The 21,671-nt window shown below is 34.4% G+C and overlaps 1 protein-coding gene and 1 long non-coding RNA gene across 26 annotated transcripts in view; one reads left to right on the top strand and one right to left on the bottom strand.

Moving 5' to 3' along the window:
* LOC149805672 (sprouty-related, EVH1 domain-containing protein 2-like) overlaps nt 1-21,671 on the bottom strand; it is a 175,579-nt gene that overhangs the window by 105,552 nt on the left and 48,356 nt on the right. The window lies entirely within an intron of this gene.
* LOC149805671 (uncharacterized) overlaps nt 3,391-21,671 on the top strand; it is a 92,617-nt gene continuing 74,336 nt past the window's right edge. For 2 of the 25 annotated variants that reach the window (XR_016419751.1, XR_016419758.1), the window contains exon 1: nt 3,394-3,700. This is a non-coding gene — a long non-coding RNA (uncharacterized LOC149805671). Of the gene's footprint in view, nt 3,701-3,961; nt 4,200-9,332; nt 11,397-16,215; nt 16,303-17,533; nt 17,614-18,723; nt 18,827-21,671 lie in introns of those variants that run through there. The other 23 variants (XR_016419754.1, XR_016419757.1, XR_016419741.1 and 20 more) reach the window with 22 other exon arrangements.

Raw genomic sequence — 21,671 nt, 5'->3', positions numbered from 1 at the left:
CTTATTTAATGATCTTAATGGACGCTGTGTTAAACCGCTAATACAAGCATTGTATAGATTTCACAAAAGAAGAGTTATGATAGAAATATAAAACAGATGAAAAGAAAAAAACAAAATAAATGCGAGTGAAAGTATGATTAGGTCTATGGAAACGACTTACGATTTATCAGTTCTTTTGACTTAAGAGTTACAATAAAATAAATATTCTATATATCTTAATTTAATAACTCTCAAAATTGCATTATCTGCTGCAATAGAAGAAAGCGAACAAGTTCTAACAGATAATTTGGTAAATACAGAGCAAGAGCTAGCCAATATTATTGGTGTGGTATAACAAAATATTGACCAATTAGACAAAAGGGTTAAACGATTAAGAAAAGACTTTGATGAGATAGAACAAAACTTATCGGAAACAAATGAAATTACGAAACTAACTAACAATTAATTCAATACAAAGGCTCTAACATTTAGTAAAGGAAGTAAAAACTATTAAATCACCAACAGAAGGAAATATAGAGCATTCGAAACTGGATTGAACGCAAAATTTAATAAATGAGTCACCTATAAATATTTCAGTTGACCAGATTAAAACAAGCTGGATAATCATAACGTAAAGGATGTATGACCATGATTAAATACCCAGTAAGTTCCACAATGAATTACCTGGAAGTATATTACTTTTGGATTTTAGTGATATATCTGAATTTACTAATTTCTGAGGCTGCAAATCATGACTGATATATTTTGTTAGGCATGAAGAAGTTGGTCGATTCTATTTATACTGTTCAACGGATATTTAATTCTCAGACTACGCCGTAAATGGTAAGTACTACTTATAAACTTGATTATGCTTCATCACAGTTTGCTGACTTCAAATTACCCTATATATGTTGAAATTAGTAGCGTGTTAGTGAAATACGAACGTAACGTTTATATTACATTTCTTTATAAACTTTATTAGTCAAGCTGCAGAAATATTTAATTTTGTTATTGCATTAATGGTAAATGAATATAGAATCTTTATCTATTCGTTTGATATGAAGGTGAAAGGGGCTCTTAATAATGCATCTGTTAACAATTGAGGAAGATTGCGTATCAGTTGAATCCTTGATTCTGCACAGGGGTTTTAGATTTATAATTATATTTGGAAATGCATCTGAAGTGGCAGGGGCTATAAGCTTGGATATTGGTTCTAGTTTAATTTCATCAAACCTTATAAACAGTCCATTTACTCATGCTAATAAAAATATTTTCTTAAAAATTTGGGTTTTGCCTTACCACCAAACAAAAAAATAGTTTCACTGTCTCTTTGAATTTATCATCGTTTATACCATTAGCAGGTTGCTCTAAAAACAGAACCACGAATCGATACATATCTAAATCTCTTACTGCTCTTGTATATAATAGTTCCACGATTGATAATCAGCAGATTATGATCAATAATTATGTATTCGAACCATCTAAATCTAGCAAAAAGCATGTATGTATATGTAAGTGTGGCTTCAATGGCAAACTGCAGATATGGTTATTCCCAGCAAAAAAATTCCAAACTTTCTCATGCAGCGAAGACAAGCAATCCCTTGTGTGCTGAAAATAACGAGAACACCTCTTCAAGGCAAATGACGTTTTTATTCATGCCTCTGCACACGTGAACAATAATACAATGATTGCAAACATATTGAACTAAAATAAGACATCATGGAGAATATTAAGACACCAAAAAGTATCATCGCTAGGTTAGAGCAAATAACTTTCATGATGGAAAACTTTCAAATTAAATATATATTTGGAAATTTCAGCTGTGTATGCACAAGCGCGAGTTCTGACGAAGACCTACGCTCTGTTGAATTTTAGAGTAAATTATGGTTATGAACCCACTGGTGATACTATTTATGTGAAACTCATATCAAACTTTTATTAACCTGTCCTTTGAACATTTAGACTTTCAGTTTCCCAGTTAAAGACTATTAATATAAATCGTACATCGATACACACACACACACACACACACACTATATATATATATATATATATATATATATATATATATATATATATATATATATATATATATATATATATATATATATATATATATATATATTACATTTAAATTGAAAATTTTACGATTTCGTGATTGGCACCAAACAATTCCAAGCAACAGAACATGCGCATTCATAGCTAACAGAAACGTGTCGCACGTAGTGACATAACAGGATTGCACAAATCAGAACATTTCTCCTAGACATTTTGGATGTAGGTATTCAATGGAATGAATTTGAAATATAACTGAGAGACTATTTAGATAATACTAGGCATCAAATGTAGGAAATCATTGAAGACTGTACTGATACAAAAGCTGCAACGCATTGTTGAATGTACTATGGTACTATGGATGCTAATCATGAAGGTATTTGTGACTGAAGCACTGGACAATAAAGAAATCATCGGTGTTTATAGCTATGGGGTGCGATTAATGAAGAATACGCGAATTCTACAGAGGTCCATTTATTCCCATGGTCAATAAACAATGTTTGCACACTTGCGGGATTTTCTGCTAAATTGAGACAAATAGAGTTGTTTAAAAATACTCTCTCGACTCATATTCACGTAAAACTTGACGTACACATCTAGAAATATGAGAACTGGAACGCTAGTACAAGCCATGAATTACATTTGATAAGTTCGAGACTGTGGTGCGATTTCGTGCCGCGAAAAACGCCAAGAACTATTTTAAAGCAATTTAAAAGTTGTGTTGAGATATAAATGGAAGTATGATAATTACAAAGTGTGTGTGTGTGTGTGTGTGTATGTGTGTGTGTAAAGAGAGAGAGAGAGGGCTGGGAGGCATGGGTAGCATTATAGGAACATCAGAAAACACTACAACTACAGCCATATCATACTGGAATATACATTTGGAAACGGTTTGATTGGTCAGTTTTGTCAACGCTGCTCGTAAATGGAAAGCTCAGTAATCATGGATATTGTATGGATATTGCATATGTACTAGTTGTGTAGTTTATCTGTTTAAAACAACTAGTACTAAAATAGTTACATAAGGTCCGGCTTGTTTGTACCAACCATTCATTTGTTCACACACTAACATGATAAACCTCTAGTAATATTGGAATATTTTCATAATAACGATGAAAGAATTTTTATAAACGGTTAACAACACCGGCAACAACAACAACAAAAACAGTAATATAACTAATCTCTGAAGCATTTCAAAATATAAATTTATTGGTAATAAAGATACATTTCTTGAAGAAACCTTTCCATATTAATTCGAAAGAGGAAATATTACCAGAGTAACACGTCTTCAATATACACGGCTAATGCACAATTAGTGAACTAGAAATAGCAACACTTCAGTCTTGATGTGGATAAAATAGTAAGCTGTACAGAGCTGGCTGCAGTTCTTCAGTGGTAGCATAACAGCAGCAACTGATGATAGCCTCAGATGCGAGAATTTGTGATGGATGCTATTTTTAGCTCTTAGCCCCAGCTCTAACGGTAAACAAGTTTTCCTCCAGACCTTGCCTGCGTCAGAAATAGGTACTAAGCTGTCTTGTAACCATTAGCAACGTGGATTTGCGTAGGTGGCTGGGTCGAATCGATCGTTCCAGTTCTGTTTGGTTAATATTCCGAGGCTCAATGATGCAAAGTTGTTGAATTGGATAATGTAGCTCAAAATGTGGTAAGTTTTCTTTTCTTTTTGGTTGATTTTTTGAACATTTTTGGTGCAAAATATATCATTGCATTGTTTGTTTCTAAACGATACATTGAATAACGTCATATTTTGTTAAAAATAGATCGCTTTGGTATTTTGTTTATTATAGATCTTGAATATTTTGCACTTGTTTGTATTTCTTGGACACTTTTTATTTGTCGAGCATTTTAATAACAACTAACGCGCCTCCTGAAACATATTGTCGATATTATGGCTGGCAGTTTCATTCAATGTTTCACATAATTCATGTGATGCCTTTTATGAGTCACAACTTTTGCAGTCTCTAAATATAGTTAACTCGGGCTAAATATAGAAGGCCCATGTAGAAGACGAAAAAGAACAGCCCGGAGATGGGAAATAGCTGACAGTTTATTAGTTTTTGCTGACACCAACTTTATCATGTCCCATCTGTTGCTGCGTAGGAATTATATATTGCCGAAGGACAGTACGAATAAATTAACAACGAGTAAGTTTATTTCAGTTATGCTTGCTTTGTGATACTCAGAAGTATGTATTTAATTAGTAAATTCCTCATTATGTACTAACACTCTCGATCAAGGCGTCCCAGAGTACCTTTAGAGAACTTTTAAGTCCGTTTATAATGTTTTCGAATGCGTTTCACGGAGATAAATATTTACATTATGTTGAAATGAAATTCATCCCCAAATGATGACTATTTCACTAAATGTATGCTAGTATCTTTATTGTCTTCTGCTCCTATTGCAACATATTATTTAACTTCTTAAGTCAAACGTTCTTTCTAATGAACCGTTCTTGTAGATATTGCCTTATTCATTGCGCATGCTATATGTTTGTTGCCTTTTTGTGCTTGCACATTTACGTTGTACGTGGTTGTATATATATATATATATATATATATATATATATATATATATATATATATATATATATATTCAACTGCAGCTTGGTTCCCGCTGTATAAACACGAAGGATTATCAAAAATTAGGGAACTCATTAAACCCTTAAGATATGTTGTAAGAATTCTGCTATTGGATGGATTATTTGCCAGTCTTCACTTATACAAAGTTCTTTAAATCATGTAGGATCACATATTTATCATAGTCTTGGTGTCAGTACATGCTTTTTCCCATAAAATCGTTGTATACATTTTCAAAGGTGTAATCTATGAAAATGAGTTATTTCGATTGAAGAATTGTATCGCAAAGTAGTTTTACTATGTAAAATCCCAGATAATTTATAATTCGCCTGCTTTGTGTTAAGGACATCATAGTATCGCACCAGGCATAAGTTTAGAATGCCAACACCTGGTTCAGAAAGAACAATTTAGTCGGTATCCCTTCTCATCGGTCAGAATCGATCCAGAATACAATCTCTCTGATAATATGCATCTCGAGATGCCGAAACTGTATCAAATGATGTATCTTAGCTATTGTGAGGTTGAAAGTTTTATCTCGAACTTGCACTTGAATGCCTGAAACTGTGCTGCTGAGAGACACGTAATGTGTACAAGACTGGTTGCTTTGGCGGTTCACTTTGTGCACGTGTAATTGGCGCCCCATTAGTGAAGGGGCGATAGTTAGTGATTTTTTCCCTTGATTGTTTGTTTTCCGTTTCCCCATGTATTATTTCAGTATAAAGTAAATAAAATCCACATAAATAGGGAATACTTTTCCTGAGAATCGTATATTGTAACAATTCATTATGAAAAATTGCAAACATATAAAAAGACCGATCAGTCTATAATTAAACGACTAATACGAGTTAATGCTACTTCAACACACTCAGTTTCCGTTCCAGTATATTTCCTGCACGCACGAGTGCTTCCTGCATAAGCCCAAAAATAATAAATTAATCTGTTAAAATGAAGTAGTCCTTTTCTATTCAGCAAATGGAAAATAAATCATATTCACCACATGGAAAATAAAATCTCATGCATGAAAAAATCTCATACAGCACAGAAAAATAAAATCTCAAGCAGCACAGGAAAATAAAATCTCATGCAGCACAGAAACATACAATCTCAAGTAGCACAGAAAAATAAAATCTCGTGCAACATAGAAAAATAAAATCTCGTGCAACACAGAAAAATAAAATCTCATGCATCACAGAAAAATAAAATCTCATGCAGCACAGAAACATACAATCTCAAGTAGCACAGAAAAATAAAATCTCATGCATCACAGAAAAATAAAATCTCATGCAGCACAGAAACATACAATCTCAAGCAGCACATAAAAATAAAATCTCATGAAGCACAGGAAAATAAAATCTCATGCAGCACAGAAACATACAATCTCAAGTAGCACAGAAAAAAAAAATCACATGCAACACAGAAAAATAAAATCTCATGCAGCACAGAAACATACAATCTCAAGCAGCACAAAAAATAAAATCTTATGCAGCACAGAAAAATAAAATCTTATGCAGCACAGAAAAATAAAATTTTATGCAGCACGTGGAAAATAAATATTATGGAGCACATGGACAATAAAAGATGATGCAGCACATCGATAAAAAAGCTGATGTGGCACATGGGAAATATAATCTTATGCAGCAAGTGGAAAATAAATATTATGCAACATATGAAAAATAACAGCTTATCCATGAAAATAATAGCTTGTACTTGAAAATAAAATCTTATGTAGCATATGGAAAATAAATTATATGCAGCACATGGAAAATAAAAACTTATGCATAAAAAAACATCTACGCAGCATAGCCATATGGAAAATAAATCTAGTGCAGAGCATGGAAAATAATCTTGTGCAGCACACGGAAAAAGGTCTTTGCATCTGAGTACATCATATAGACTTTGTGAAAGGCCATCCTGAGAAAGTAAAAAGTGTCTGACAATGTCAGTTGTGAGTAACAAAAATATTAAATGTCACAACATATAGAAGAAAAAACAAATGTATTTAATTGTTTACGATGTCCTTTCATATTTCTGTAATATTATTATTGAATAATAAAGTAAGTCAACCAGTTTCACTTTGAAAGGATAGAATTTAAACTGATAGTAGAGGTCACGATTGACGTCATCGACGACAATCAAGCATTGGCATTTATCGCTGTCTCTAAAGCTACTTTATTTTCCGGGAATGTATTGATCGGTAACGCGATACTGGCAGACAAGTATTCTTCCGGCGGAGTTTCCCAAATAGATTAAGCTCTTTAATGCCACAAATTCTCGTGCGAAGCTATAAATAGAAAACTATAGACTGCAGCAGCAAATCCATATTGGTTTTAGTGGAGGTAACATTTTATAACAGAAGTTATTGAGATTGTTTGTTTGTTATTTTCTTTCTATTTCTCATGGTGTGATTTGCAACGGCTACGCATTGTTAGCGTGTGCTTTGGTTGATAACTGGTGGTTCTATGGTGTTAGTCCTAACGTTCTTCAGAGATTAAAAGAATAACTTATGAGAAGGTGGACAGGAGGAACGTTTGCAATTTGAACATCTAAAGTAGAATATATCAGATTATCTAGAGAGTTATTTATTGGAGTGATAATAATTAACTGTATTTGTCCATACAGTGATTGATAAGTTTGTTGAACATATCAAGATCACACATGTTGCACGTCGGTAAAGTCGGTTTAGATCTGACTCAGTTAGTCCTGAAGAAATATTCACTTCGTTTAGGTATTGCATTATCCGTGACAATCAAAACCCAGTTTAATGCACAGAGGATAGTATGCATGAAAGAGGGAAAGAAGTACATACTTAACGTTTCATTCACGGGAGGACACGTATCCGTTACTCAGTCGGAGCACGCAGTTTCTTTTTTAGTTTATGCTAAAACGAACTGGCTAGCAATACCGGTGAGTATAACAGGAGGAAGTGGATTTCTTACCGTACCCCACGCGATAATGTCAACGGTTTGCTGTTTGTGTTCTGTTGTGTTTTGTTTGTATTCGCACATAAAAAAATCAGTAGTAACATAGTTCATCCTATCAATTTAAGACTAACGATGCATTGAAAAAAATTAAGAAGAAAACTCATATGCTTATTGTGTGATTTGAATTTTGGTTTGTATACATCCGAGACGGCCATACTTACGACTAGTCCACGCAAGTGTCTGATAACTGCTCGAATTTCTTGATTATAACGTTATTGATATATATTGACCGGACAGTGAATAAATTTTCCTAATATTCCACTAATTCGTGACATAGCATAAATTAAATGCTCTTAATTGTAAATCTGCATTTGAAGTTTTTACGACTGGTAAATCTCGTTCCTAAAACAAAGTCTTGAAATCTTACCCCTATTATTTTCTGTTCGCAATTCCTGAAACCTAAAATATACTGCCTCCTGAAATTTGGAGTTTCGGTGGTTACTTACATCAAAATTTTAGATTCTGCTCATTCTGCGCATTTATTTCCAGGTTGGTTTGTGGCAAACTTTCTTTTGAACACAGTCTCAGGCTTATAATTTGCGTTTGTAGTAATCATATGCTACTTGTATTAATTCACAGAAAATCAAAATGTAACTCAGTTTGCCTTTATCTTACAGATATTGTTAGTCATAGGTTGGAAATGGAACTCAGTTTGCCTTTATCTTACAGATATTGTTAGTCATAGGTTGGTCGAAAACAAATTGTTATGTCTTTCCATCTTGCATATTAAAATATATTGCTCAATGCACACAGAGGTGCAACACACACACACACACACACACACACACACACACACACACACACCTAAAAGCGACGCTAAAAGGTACTTGTGTAACATTTGTTTAATTGGAGACCCTCATTTATAATGCTATTTGCATCGAAGAAACTCTGCAGGTCGTGTGGGAATATTCCAACGGTATTCATCAGATATTCACGGTATTCATGTAGATGTAAACGCCGAGCATCCTTCATGTAGTTAAAGGAGTGCATTTATATCCATTATTAGTTACATTATATTCTTGCACATCACTTCTAATAAATCTAAAGACTAGTCAGTCGGGCATCCGATACTGTGTTCGAGTTTCTGCTACTAAATAGAAGTCACTTTCACTTCAACTAGTTTTATAAGTAAATCATTTCGGCTAGTTTTGTAAGTAAAACACTTTGACTAACTTTGTAATTAATAGTGTAAACTTAGTACTTTCCCATATGGTTAATATAAATGACACCGAAATGGTACCTCAAGATCACCACTTCACACTTTGGTTCTCAGGAACTCTTGTGATTATAAATTTCATCATCTTCATTATCATCATCAACATCATCATCATCTTCTTCTTCTTCTATTTTTTCAACCACAGTTATAAAGTGCGTGTTACATTAAACAGCCTACTGCAATTTTATGGTTTCTTTTATGCGGAACCTTGCCCTCCCTGTCACGTTTATGGTTGACAATGAACGTAAGTATTACAACATTAGAATTCACATTTTGTTTTAAAAAAATGCTAAGTTAATGCACTGGTATAAATTACTATACATAGTCGATGTCACAGTAGAAGGAGGAACGTGCTGAATTTATGCAGGCTAATCATAATGTTGATTAAATAAAAGACGATTACTTTTAAAATAAATAAATAAATAAATAAATAAATAAATATTGTAAGGGCCTGACAGTATCAAAATATGATATATACATGACATAAGTCTGTCATCTTTATTTTGCTTGCAAGAATTAGATTATTTTACAATCTTACATATTTCCTGGTAAGTCAGAAAATATCAGTTTTATCCTTAAAAAGAATTTGTTTTGAATGGTCGAACTTGAATTTATATAGTAATGTAATGCATTCAGTATCATCCGATAGACGAATGTCCAACAAACTGGAATGCTACATTTCACTGCAGTGTCCAATACTGACTATAGTGAAATACACACAAATTTTGGTTGAAAAATTCTTAATAGCCTGTTCGAAATCCATGTAAATGACGCATCAATTACTCCAGCTTACCTGATCTGACTAAACTGTGTGACATCACAGAAGATTCCATCTGAGATCCATTAAAGAAACATTATGTCAATGACAAATGTTCTATTGATTTGGAAGGACAGCTGCTCTTTTAATTAGAATTAGTTAAAGAATCTCCATGTTACTGGTTATCAAACTATTATTGATTAAATTCGCTTTTAGGACTATCTTATTTACGCGCAAGAATTGAAAGGTGTGGTGTCTGTACCAGAATTAAAAGAAATGATGAAACTCATTTTTTTTTTTTTATCGAAACTATTCAATAACATAGAAAATATCTGATAAGCAGAATCTCAGATGAGTAAGGATTTAATATTAAATTTTGTGAAACTCGCAAAAACTGGACGTTATTCAATTAGTTTCATAAATTCAATATTGAATATCTTCCCATTTGAGATCCTATATATTATATTGCAGCAACGGCTAATCGTACTGTTGTAACGCTAATTTTCATAGCTGTCACACAAAAATTAACTTTGCATGGGAAAAATATGCTGGTGCAATGGATATGCCAGAAAAGTACACTGTTAGAACACAAATGCAACGATATGTGGATATCGTTGTAAATTAAAATACTGTTACAACAGTACATTTTATCCATGTATGGGCATTAATTATTGATGTATCAACAAAATTTGGCGTTACTATGATATTTGAATCCTGTTGTAACCTACAGATAGCTTACTCCTTTTTGTACATCATATTCTGACGGTAATGTTTATCGTCGCAAAATTTTTTTTTTGCCCTTGGAACTGCAATTTGTAAAGGTAAAATTACCGCTGCAAAAATTAAGAACAGTCCCACCGGTATTACAATGTTGTTGCAACGGTAAGCAAATATCATTGCAGAGTTATATGAATGCCGGTTATCAGTACATTTTTAACGACACCAGTGTTAATAACGTTGTATCTGCAAACTGCATTGTATTGCAGTAGTGTAAAAGTTGTGTACTTGCAGTGCCAACAATGCGAACAGCTTTGCTGAAATGCATAGACGAATTAAACTCAAACTCTAATAGCAGTGCAGGGATTGCAATGCAACCCACATCCACCCCACACCATCCACCCATCCGGTCAGTGTAGAATCTCGGTGCGAACAAATATTGATAACACATATTGCACATGTTGCAGCTCTTGTTAGCTGGCAATTTTGGAATTCATTGAGCTCTTTTCTTCAAAGGGATGTTTGATGAATGAAGATGTAAAAATACCAGAATGGATTAATTTCCGAGCAGCGAACAGCACTGTTTAATGGAGACATTGTAGCAGGCTGAATCATCGATAAGTCAACATGTGCCCTTCCTTCCTTGATTCAAATGAGTCACTCTGCATCAGTGAGCGACTCATAAATTAAGTCCTGTGAATATCCCATAGAGACGTTCTTTCTGTGCTGAAGCTGAATGAAAAATCGATTCAACATCGTGGAAGCTGAGATTAACCGTGTGATAGCTCTATTACACGAGAAAGCTCAAGGCCATCCATCCTATTATATTATGGCGTTAGGGACCTACCATTTAATCCTTAGTCTGGTAGAATTGCTTAAAAGAAAATCCAGCCCCCAGACAGCTTGACCAGAAATATTCTTGCTCTGTTTTGTAAAACAAATATTAATCATATCCTTATAGTTTTGTTTAGAACAATCTTGAGATAAAAGAATGGTTGGAAAGAAAATCACAGCGTATGTGGTAAAGTATTGGTCCCTTATGCATGACATGCATATTTCCTCCGCGCATGAACGTTGAGAAGTGTGTTACGGAGGTAAGTATTCCTTGTACTGTTATTTTCAATATAGAGGTGTCGGAGAAATTTCTTGCATTTGGCGGAGCCTATAGGGGCCGTCATTGATTATCAGCCTGTATGATCTGCGCCGAATTATGGGCGACTATCTCATAATCCTATGCCATTATTATCGTCATTCATCTACAATTGCGGCAGTAGTATTTACCCATATGAAACGCCCACCAAAATAGAAACAACACTGAACCAATGGGTCGGGATTATCAGGGTTTATACTGTTTGCTTAACATTTTAGATGGAAAGAAGAGAATTTTCCCGCATCTATTAGTGTACTCATGTGATGGCAAGTGTGAGTTTGTGCTGTTCGCAGCAGGCATGCTCTTTATATGTTTTATGCCGTTACACGCGGTATATGTTTTACTTGACCAGATGTGATGTTTGCATTAATATGCCGTAAACTTGTAATGCTCTGTGGTAAGGAGTACAACGGTTTCCGCTGGTAGTATACTGTTCGACCACAGAAGGATGGCGAAGTCAAATGGCATCGAGGAATCTATTTTGTATGTAGAATGCGTATAGATTGAACTTGGTTTCTCGTAGCTGATGCAAATTGTATTTTCTCATTTACATATACAAGCGTTAATAACTGAAAAGAATTAATCAATCAGTCTTGAACAACCTGATATAAAAACAGACCTTTGAGCATACCTGTGCACATGGATTGAACCACTTAAATTTCAAGTTCCCCATTGTTATGTTTTCTCGCTAAATTTTGGTACCTCGTCTGCTGGTTTAAAATTTCTTTTAACAGCAGTCACAGTACGAAGGGTCTTTACAAGGTTCTAAATATCATAATGTTCTGCAACAAAATTCTTTATTAATAAACAGTACATTAGAACATCCCCTTCATGCACTCCACATAGACCAATAAACAGTTTTTCGGTCTGATTATCAAACATTCAAATGCCATTTTTTAAATTCACATTTTGATATGTTGTTCATACATAGAAAACGTGCACTTCAAATACTCTGACCCTCAAGGGAATCGTTGATAACAGGATTGAGCCAAAAATCACTTTGACCTAAATCTGATGCTGTGCTTCTACAGAAAATATGTAACGACCATGGCCGCAATAGGGAGGAGGATGGGTCGAAAACCCTCCCCTGCTAAAAAAAAGTTCACAAACGTACAGTCACTTGTCAAATGAAATTTGACCATAGTTTTCTTCTTGTGCTGTTTTGGGGGTACTATGCACACTTTGAGTAAATAGACACATAGACGTTTGCATTGGTGCCCTTTAGAGGAAAGTCAGGGCCCTTTTTGAAATTGTGGACACCCGACTCCCAACACTTGAGCTGATCTGGCCATGACGACGGCGGATTTATGCGCCGGTACATTACTTTGGAGTAGATTGATAACTCAGGTACCGATGTTTGGACGGGTGGTTACTTTTTCTCAGCATTTTGGCAACACTTTGGAAGCATACAAATGTCCAGTTAGACTAGCAGAGAAAACACAGCAGATTGGCGACAACTAAAACCACACTGCGGTCCGACTGTGTCGAGCGATTTGTGATCCGTGCTCGGTTTCTTCGATACAAACTTTACTATTTTCGCTTCAGTCGGGTTAAAAGAAAGTAAATCAGTATTTCGTTACCCGCGACAATCTCATTCAAACGCACTGGTCACTCTTTTTTCTTATTTGGGGAGTAGCAATTCAGTGATTTTAACACTGTTTCTTTTTGACCAGCCGTCAATAAATGCGGTTCAGATATTGCTCAAACCTTTTTGAGCTTCAAATGAGTCTTTAATATATTAAAACAGCTCAGGAATTTATCTTCGAAATAAAAGAAATATCTTTCAGTGTGCGTCAAGCATCTGTGTCAGTTGCTCTATTCACAGCAGTTCACATTACCAATCCTGGACAACGGTCATCCAGAACGTGGGTCATGTTCCACGGATTCTAGACTATCTTTAATATGATAAAACTACTTAAAAATGTAGGACATGACAGATAAACATCGGTAAACGTTATCCAGGTCGGTCTGATATCAGTTAGGAGCACCTTTAGAGCGCCCGGATTTTATATTTTTCTTTGCTCCAGATCAGAATTGTTATCTTTCTCCGATAACATCAGGATGAACGCTGTTCGTTTTTCATATACTTTCATGCGAACAGCATAAACCTCGCAACATAGTAATAGAACTGCCTTGGCATACACGTTAAACGGAGCTAAAACGTTTAGAAATTTATTTTTTTTACAACTTTCTCCGACATTTTTATGTCATTATCATTTACTTATATTACGTCGCACGCATATGTCTGCATATTATTTTATGGTCGTTATGTTATCTATAGATCGACGTTAAATTTATTAACAGATTCAAAGAAAGAAGTTGATAGCAAAATATTCAGAACGTTTCAAATAATCCTCATATGTGCATATTGCATTGCCTTGTGTAATAACCCTAATATGTGTATGTTGCATTGCCTTGTGTAATAACCCTAATATGTGTATGTTGCATTGCCTTGTGTAATAACCCTAATATGTGTATGTTGCATTGCCTTGTGTAATAACTCTAATATATATATGTTGCATTGCCCTGTATAAATTTACAGATAAAAAAATCTCATTTGGGAAAAACAACCTAGCAAAAAAAACAAGAAATATACACATCAATGATAAACATTCTAGTAGCTTGGTGTTTTTCCTTATTATCCAGGGTCATAAAAGTTATGAATGGCAGAGAGTAGTCTCAGCAGGCAGATAAGGATGAACGCTATTTATTTTACATATACTTTCATGCGAAAGCATAAACCTTGCAATATAGTAACAGAACTGCCTTGGCATAATAATAATAATAATAATGAGGACTTTGTATAGCGCCTAATCTTTAGAAGCTCTAAGCGCTTTACATTAGACAACACCTATAAGATAAAAAACATATAATGATATGATTACAAAAACAAACACCATGAAATTAGAAAACATTTTTTTTTTAAAAAAAACATGCTGAGAATATTTAAGGTAGGAAACATTATAAGGTGTTTAAGTTTGTTCTTGCAGTCGAAATAAGTGAGTTTTGAGAACCCTCTTGAATGTGATCACTGTGTCTTTGTGTCTAAGTTCAGTGGGCAATTCATTCCACGTTGCTGGGCCGTGGTATGCAAAAGAACACTGTCCATATGGCTTTGTTTTCATAGTGGGAATAATGAGTATACGATTGTCAGAAGAGGAGCGTAAGTATCTTGCTGGTGTGTATACATGGATGAGGTCGGATAGGTATGTTGGACTAGAGTCCGACAGTGAAACGTAGCACAGAGAACAAATTTTATGTTTGAATCTGGATCGAATGGATAGCCAGTGTAGGGTACAGAGCAACGGGGATCGTGGTACTCTAAGTATGATCCGAGCAGCTGTGTTTTGAACTTTTTGAAGTTTCTGGAGCAGATATTGAGATGAACCAGACAGAATTGAGTTACAATAGTCCAGTTTTGAAAGTACTAATGAACACACAAGTGTTTTAGTTGGCATCAACTGAAAGATATTTACGAATTGAGCTGATGCGTCTCAGCTCAAGATATGCAGCCTTGCATATGTTCATGACATGTTGGTGCAATGTGAGAGTACTGTCCAGAGTAACACCTAGGTTTCGTACTGATTGTGTGAATTTAATGTTGGTGTTGCTGATATTTATTGTTTGAGGTAAAGGATGTGAATGAGAAAGTCTTCGTGTTGTGATCAGAATGGCATCAGTTTTATTATCATTCATCTGCAGCTTGTTACATGTCATCCATGATTTCACATCAGAAATGCACCTCTGTACACCTTGGATGGTAGCATCAACTTCATTTGGGTGGCTAGATTTGTATATTTGGGTGTCATCAGTGTTGAACGGAACTAAAACGTTTAGAAATTTAATTTTGTATAACTTTTTTCCAAGTGGATTTAGACTTTATAAAATATTAGTAATATCATGTATTACGAATGTCCGAATGGACGCCAAATAAATAAAATAAAAAACTGAAATTACTTTGGCATTTTACCCCTAGTTATTTTGGGCGTACAGTGTGTCATAACCGTGGGGCCAGGCCTAGGGATCGGAAAACTCTGAGCATGAGTATGTGATTAAGTTCCTTCTACCGCCAATCAGAAATGACTTTTGAATGTTAACGATATTTTTTATTGGTCGAAGTAAAATTGCAAGTTCAAACTCAGGTCCTAGAGTTGTTAGATTTAATCGGATCCAAGATTTCAAACGAAGAGGTTATAATACAAGCATGCACAAAATAGGCAAATGTTGTGAAAGAAAAGAAAGCAGTCCAATCGGTACGGCTCGAGACCAAAACCAATCCCAATGGATCAGTGGCAATCGTGACCTATTTCGTTTGTAGTGTATTCTTAGTACTGGTACAATGTTACATCGAGCATATAGTGGAATCTGAGTAATACCATATTCTTTTGCAACCTGACCTCGATTAATTCTCTCTTCGAGCTGTGTTAAACTGAGCTAGTATGAAAAGGTCCAAGCCTTTTTTGAAATGTATACTTTAGTACCTTTAACTCAATAGCTAACAGGAGCGAGCTCTTCATGTTCCTGTCGACGAAGCATAAAATGATTACGCAGCAGAGGCTCTTGCTTAGCTACACAACAAATCATTGAAACAAGTAATAACTCGGCATACAATCGTTCTAGGTTAAGTTTTTCCTTTATCTCTTTGACTATCGTTTATAAATTGAAGGTTTGTCAGCTCTCGTTACGTAATTATTAGTCTCTGTTTTGTGATGTATGCGGTCAGCACAAAAGAGGGCATTCATTCGTGGTTTTGTTGTGTGCAGACGTGTGCCGAAATGGAAAACACGCTGTGTCTCAGGGATGGAAGTCATGGCGGAGTACTCATGAGCAGCTTTTGTGCGCAGCAAAGAGTATGTATTTTTCATTACATTATCAGTTACAACAATGATGCAATAAAGAACAAATAACAATAAAACTGATGCAATTGCCATGTTCGAGTACGGCTGACGTCACAAATCGCACATATACAAGTACTAGGTAAATCTGGCATGATTATGTATTAAAATACAGTACAATGAAGCGAAGCTCACCCTACCACTATTTACAAGTAGTTGAGGGTGAAATATGTACATGTGTATAACTCTGTAGCATTGTCGTATGTCAATGCGATCTTCTGATTCACTTTGGAATGAATGCGTCTAGATCGTGCTTGCTTCAATGATATCTCTTCTTTAAAAAAAATGACGTAAAGGTCATGACCTCAACATTTAAGTCTACAGTATATAAATCAACAGATTAGTTGAAACAAATGTAGATGCATCGGAAACAACAGACAATTTAGGTTTAATTTAAATTGGTTTTAAATTTTGGTATCCATTTTCAATATACATAATATTCAAAATAGTCGCATTCATTCCGAAATAGATTAGCAGTTTTGCCCTGCAAAGATAATTTTGCCATTAAAAAATCGGTAAATATGTTCCTGTGTTACTGACGCATACATTATAAAACGGTTTATATTTGGACACACAGTGATCGCAAGAAACAAAAGCGTAGATACGGTAGACAAGATGTGACTATCAGGATCTTGGATCGATACAAACAAGCTCTGTATGATCATGGACTTAAGCTCATTCAAGGGAAAACACTACACAACTTTAATAGATAAATTTCTCAATGAAAGGAATGCGCTGGAACGAAAAGTTAAACTGGTCATCTGGGGTTAGCAGATTCCTTATGCTTGTACATGTAATCAACGACAAAGATTCGGAACTTAGGTTTTTGGTTTTGGTGCTATGGTGACAGGGAATAATTTCGTAAATTGGCCCTTTATCGAATTGTTTTTTATTTTTAATGTTAAGGATATGATGTAACATGGGCAGATGTTTAATAATAAAGTTACGAATATATTTTTTAAATTGTTTCGGGCTTGTGATTTTCTTGAAACTGATTTGAGGCATGTACATCTCCCATTGCTACTTCGCAGTATATAGACAGTAAAATACCATTACTCGGTTAGAATGCCCCCTGTAGCGGCAGACGTGTTTTAAGGCAAATAGATTATCTAACAAAATGGCATGGACGGCAACTATGTTAAATTGCATCAAACTTCTTTTTATGCATACTGTTTTTTGTTTTTAGCATTATCACCATGGAAAATGACATGTGTTTACACTGCATCACTAGGTGTTCAAAATGTCCTTCGGACGTGAAAAATGAAGGTATAAATTTGGGGTTGGGGTTCATGAACTCGTTTTGTTCTAATTGTTCATTGAATATTATTCTTATTTGTTGTTTCAGTATAGGTATCGAAAAATATGGATCTTTTTTTTACTTCACTTGAGTATTTTACTTTTTGTGACGTTTTTATCTTAGGCCGGTAGATGCTACATTAAATCTGTGCATAATACTGTCCCTTACAACCTATATGACTCACGGTCCTAATGATATGGACGAAGGAAATAGAGGCAATTTCAGCCCTTTTAGAGACAAGAGTTAGGAAATCAGAACCGGACTCTGTTGCGGAATTGGAAACATATGTTTCAACCACGTGTAGATTCAGAACATGCATCAGCTCCTACGGGTTTGGGTTTCTCTACCGAGAGGCTTGTTTCAAGGCTATTTTTGTACCGATAAATATAGGTTTTATCATGAGCATTCAGTAATTTAAAGCTGCTGCATGCTTCATATCATGGCGGTTGCATGGGTTTATTAGGGGAGATATATTATTACCGTGAGAGGATTGATGATACTAATTATATGACAGAATGGGAACCAGTCTAGAAATGGGTGAACATAATGTAGAATACGTGCAAGTTTAGCTGGCCTGAAGTGGTTGATCATGAAAGTAAGGGTTCATTAAAAAGAATTTTCTGTGATCTTATCCTACTTGTAACTGAAAACAAAATAGAGAAAATGTTTTATTGGTAGAATTTCAGCAATTTTAATGACAAAAGTTTGGAAAACTCATCACTGAAATTAGCAAAGTCTTGTTTGTAGTAGAATTTAAAACACACGTTTTCAAACATATTTAACTCTTAAAAAGCCACAGCTCATTTGGGTTTCTCTACATAGAAGCTGGCATCAAGAATATGTCTATAACGATAATTAAAGGTTTTATCAAGGGCATTCGTAAATCTAAAATATTTAATATAATGGTGTTTCCATAGGTCTGTTGTATGAGCCGATTTAGTACCTTGAGTCTTATAATAACAGACAAAAGAGCGTTATAGTGGTTTCACGTATACGTTTGCTATTAGCTTTACTATAAATGCAACATTATGATTATATTGCGGATAACAAGCAAAAGTAATATCTTTTGTATTCCTCAGAGTGACCTTCAGTGTGATATTTAACACTTTTGGATATGGCAACTGTTGCATTGAAAGGGGAACGGGGTGCAGTGTGAAGAGTGTATAGATTTGATTATGCAAGGTGATGTGGTTTGTATATTAGTTAAGATCTATACAATATGATATATGAAGTTTACACAATTTCCCATTTATATAGTAATTATGGGTAGCGGTGTGATATTTCTTAGTTATGTTTTGAAACATTATGTTTATATATGATCACTTACGTCTCTACCACCATGCTTAATGGTGACAACCTGTCATGACTTTGTGCCCCATGAATTTTATTCAGCGAACTATTTTGGAACTTCATATTTTGCATTTTAATGTTTCATTGTTGTCTTTTTTTTATGACATCATTTTTCTTCTGCGCATGAAATTCTGAAAATGCATCTTTCCTAATTGTACAATAGCAGGGGTAGCTTAGGGAAGAAAAAAAACCTCATTGCCTGATTTAATCAGGAATCTTGAGAAAAATTTAAACATTTTGAGAGAAAAAGAAGTGTTTTTCTATATTCAATATTTGGTTTCTTCTTCTACTAATGGAAAACTATCAAACAATCAAAATTCTCTCTCCAGATAATTTGTATAAGATGTCTTTCACATTGTTCGTTTATGTATTTCACATGTAAAGCAATAATTGAAACAATTAATTACAAGAAGTTTTATGTTTTGACAAAATAATACATAACCCGAACAAATTGCATTAGTTTTCTTCAATAACAATTAATTTTGAGTGGTAAAAGGTCTCTAATGGAGCAATTGTTAACACCGTATACATTAACGATTTCAGTTAATACACATAGTCTATGGCACAGATGTGTAAATTAAGACTGAGTCATAAGGAAACAATTTTGTTACCCTAAATTGATGCATTGCAAAAGTACTGAAGTTTGACATCACAAATTAATACTGGATATTTTGCAGCTTTCTCATCAGTAAATGATACTGAACACAAGAAGTTGCAATCAAAAGTGTAGGAGTAATATTTTATCTGTTTCCTCCACCTCCGTACTCCCTTCCACCCCCGCCCCTCACCACCTAAAAAAACTAATAATCTCTAAAAGAGACAGGTTAGAGTTCTCTTTCGAATCACCGTTATTTATTTCATAAGATCAAAGTTGGAGATGGAATATATAATTTGTATTGTAGCAGATTTTATTGTTCATATATTTGTAGTTGAATCATGCGCGATTGAATATCGCTGTAATGTAAATATAAAATTGTAACTTAAAATTCCCCCTATGCATAACTTATACATTAGATTAGTGTAAAATGAATATCTATCTATCTATCTATCTATCTATCTATGACCTAAAGCGAAAGTTCTCTCCAATTTGAGATAATGGTGATAACGAAGCTAAAGTTTGAGATGTATTAATTGTTATCAAATTCAGTAATTTATAGTGCTAATAAAGGTGGTTTTTAATACAACGTGAAATATCTTATTTCAAAAATGTAAAACTTTTAAAATTTTGTTTGAGTTGAATTAATTTCGTTTTAATTATCTTTTAAATTGTCACAAGAAAACTTAAGACTGCATGCAATAATTGATTGTTCAAGAATTGAGTGGTTAAAGGATATCTCTTTCCTCTAGTCTATATGTATGAAAGCTTGATGGCTCTTACATGTCGGTCCATTTCGCATGCATTATGACTGAGGTCGGAATAATACAAATTACACAGAATATGCATGTCTTCGGTTACAGCTTTTACATCGATGATACTGAATTTACTGGTGCTTTGATATGATGTGGGAAAGGAAAAAGAATGAGCTGACATTGATTCAAACCATTTTACATTATATAATCCCCTACCACTTTTTCTTATTGTCCTTTTCTTGCTCTACTTCTTTTGTTGCTGTTTATTGTATTATTATTATTATTATTATTATTGTGAACTCTTATTTTCGAGAAACTAAATTAGTAAATATTGCTAATGCTCTGAAAGAACAGTTCGATTATCCAGTACAAAGCAATGTGTTGTGTATGAGTGTCTTCTGCTATTGATAGAAATGGTGGCAAATTCGATGACCATTTAGTGTAATAATGAGGTCTTTAATCATGCAGAGCAAAATAAAAATATCTCTTGATTTTATCAGTTCAGTTGTTTTTGCTGATAAATATGTCAGCGGAGTTATACTCATTGTTGCCATTGCTCTAGAGTCTAGAGCTTTCGATTCTCAGTGGGATATAGATGCTTCCCGATAAGGCCACTGGCAGACGATATTCTGCCCGTTTTACCTGGACGATCGGCAACTTGCAGTTTCTCCTATATGCAATCACAAAAAAAAAATTAAGATTTTTAACAAGTCACAGTGAAGCAAAATCAACTTATAAATCACAAATATAGATACTAACGTAAAGCTAGATTTGCGTTCTGTTTATGTATGTCATTTTCGTAAAAGAATTTTGAGATTCAATGAATTTATTTCAGTTTCCAAACACAATATAAAGCCAAATCTGCCCGCTGACTACAAATACAGCGGCAGATGACGTCATCTGAGAACTATCTATAATTGTTATCAGCGCCATGTTGGTCGAATGATTATTTAACAATCATGGAAATGCTATATATTGACCTTCATGTTTGCTTCTGTTACTTGTCTAAAGCGTATTATTAAAATATCTGACCCGTACCGAGTGTAGCATCTGTCTGTTCATATGTCCCTGTAACCTACTTATATGTCATGGTCATTGGCACTACCTAAACTCCAATCACATAATTGTGTTGTCTTTTCTTTTCAATGGTGTGTTTAGTGGTTTTTGTCCAGTTTTTATTACATACATTGGAAAGATTTATGCCTTGTGTAGCAATCTTCCTGCAAGTAAAAAAATTGTAATTAAGTCCCGAATCATGACGTGTTACATTTAGTTTGTAGTCACTGTTGTACTACGTCCTGATGATAACGTTACATAACCCCCTTCA

Source organism: Sinohyriopsis cumingii, chromosome 2 (assembly GCF_028554795.1).
Source record: "Sinohyriopsis cumingii isolate HCF-2022 chromosome 2, ASM2855479v2, whole genome shotgun sequence".
In the NCBI taxonomy this organism is placed as follows: domain Eukaryota; kingdom Metazoa; phylum Mollusca; class Bivalvia; order Unionida; family Unionidae; genus Sinohyriopsis; species Sinohyriopsis cumingii.
This window is presented reverse-complemented; position numbering and strand designations above follow the sequence as displayed.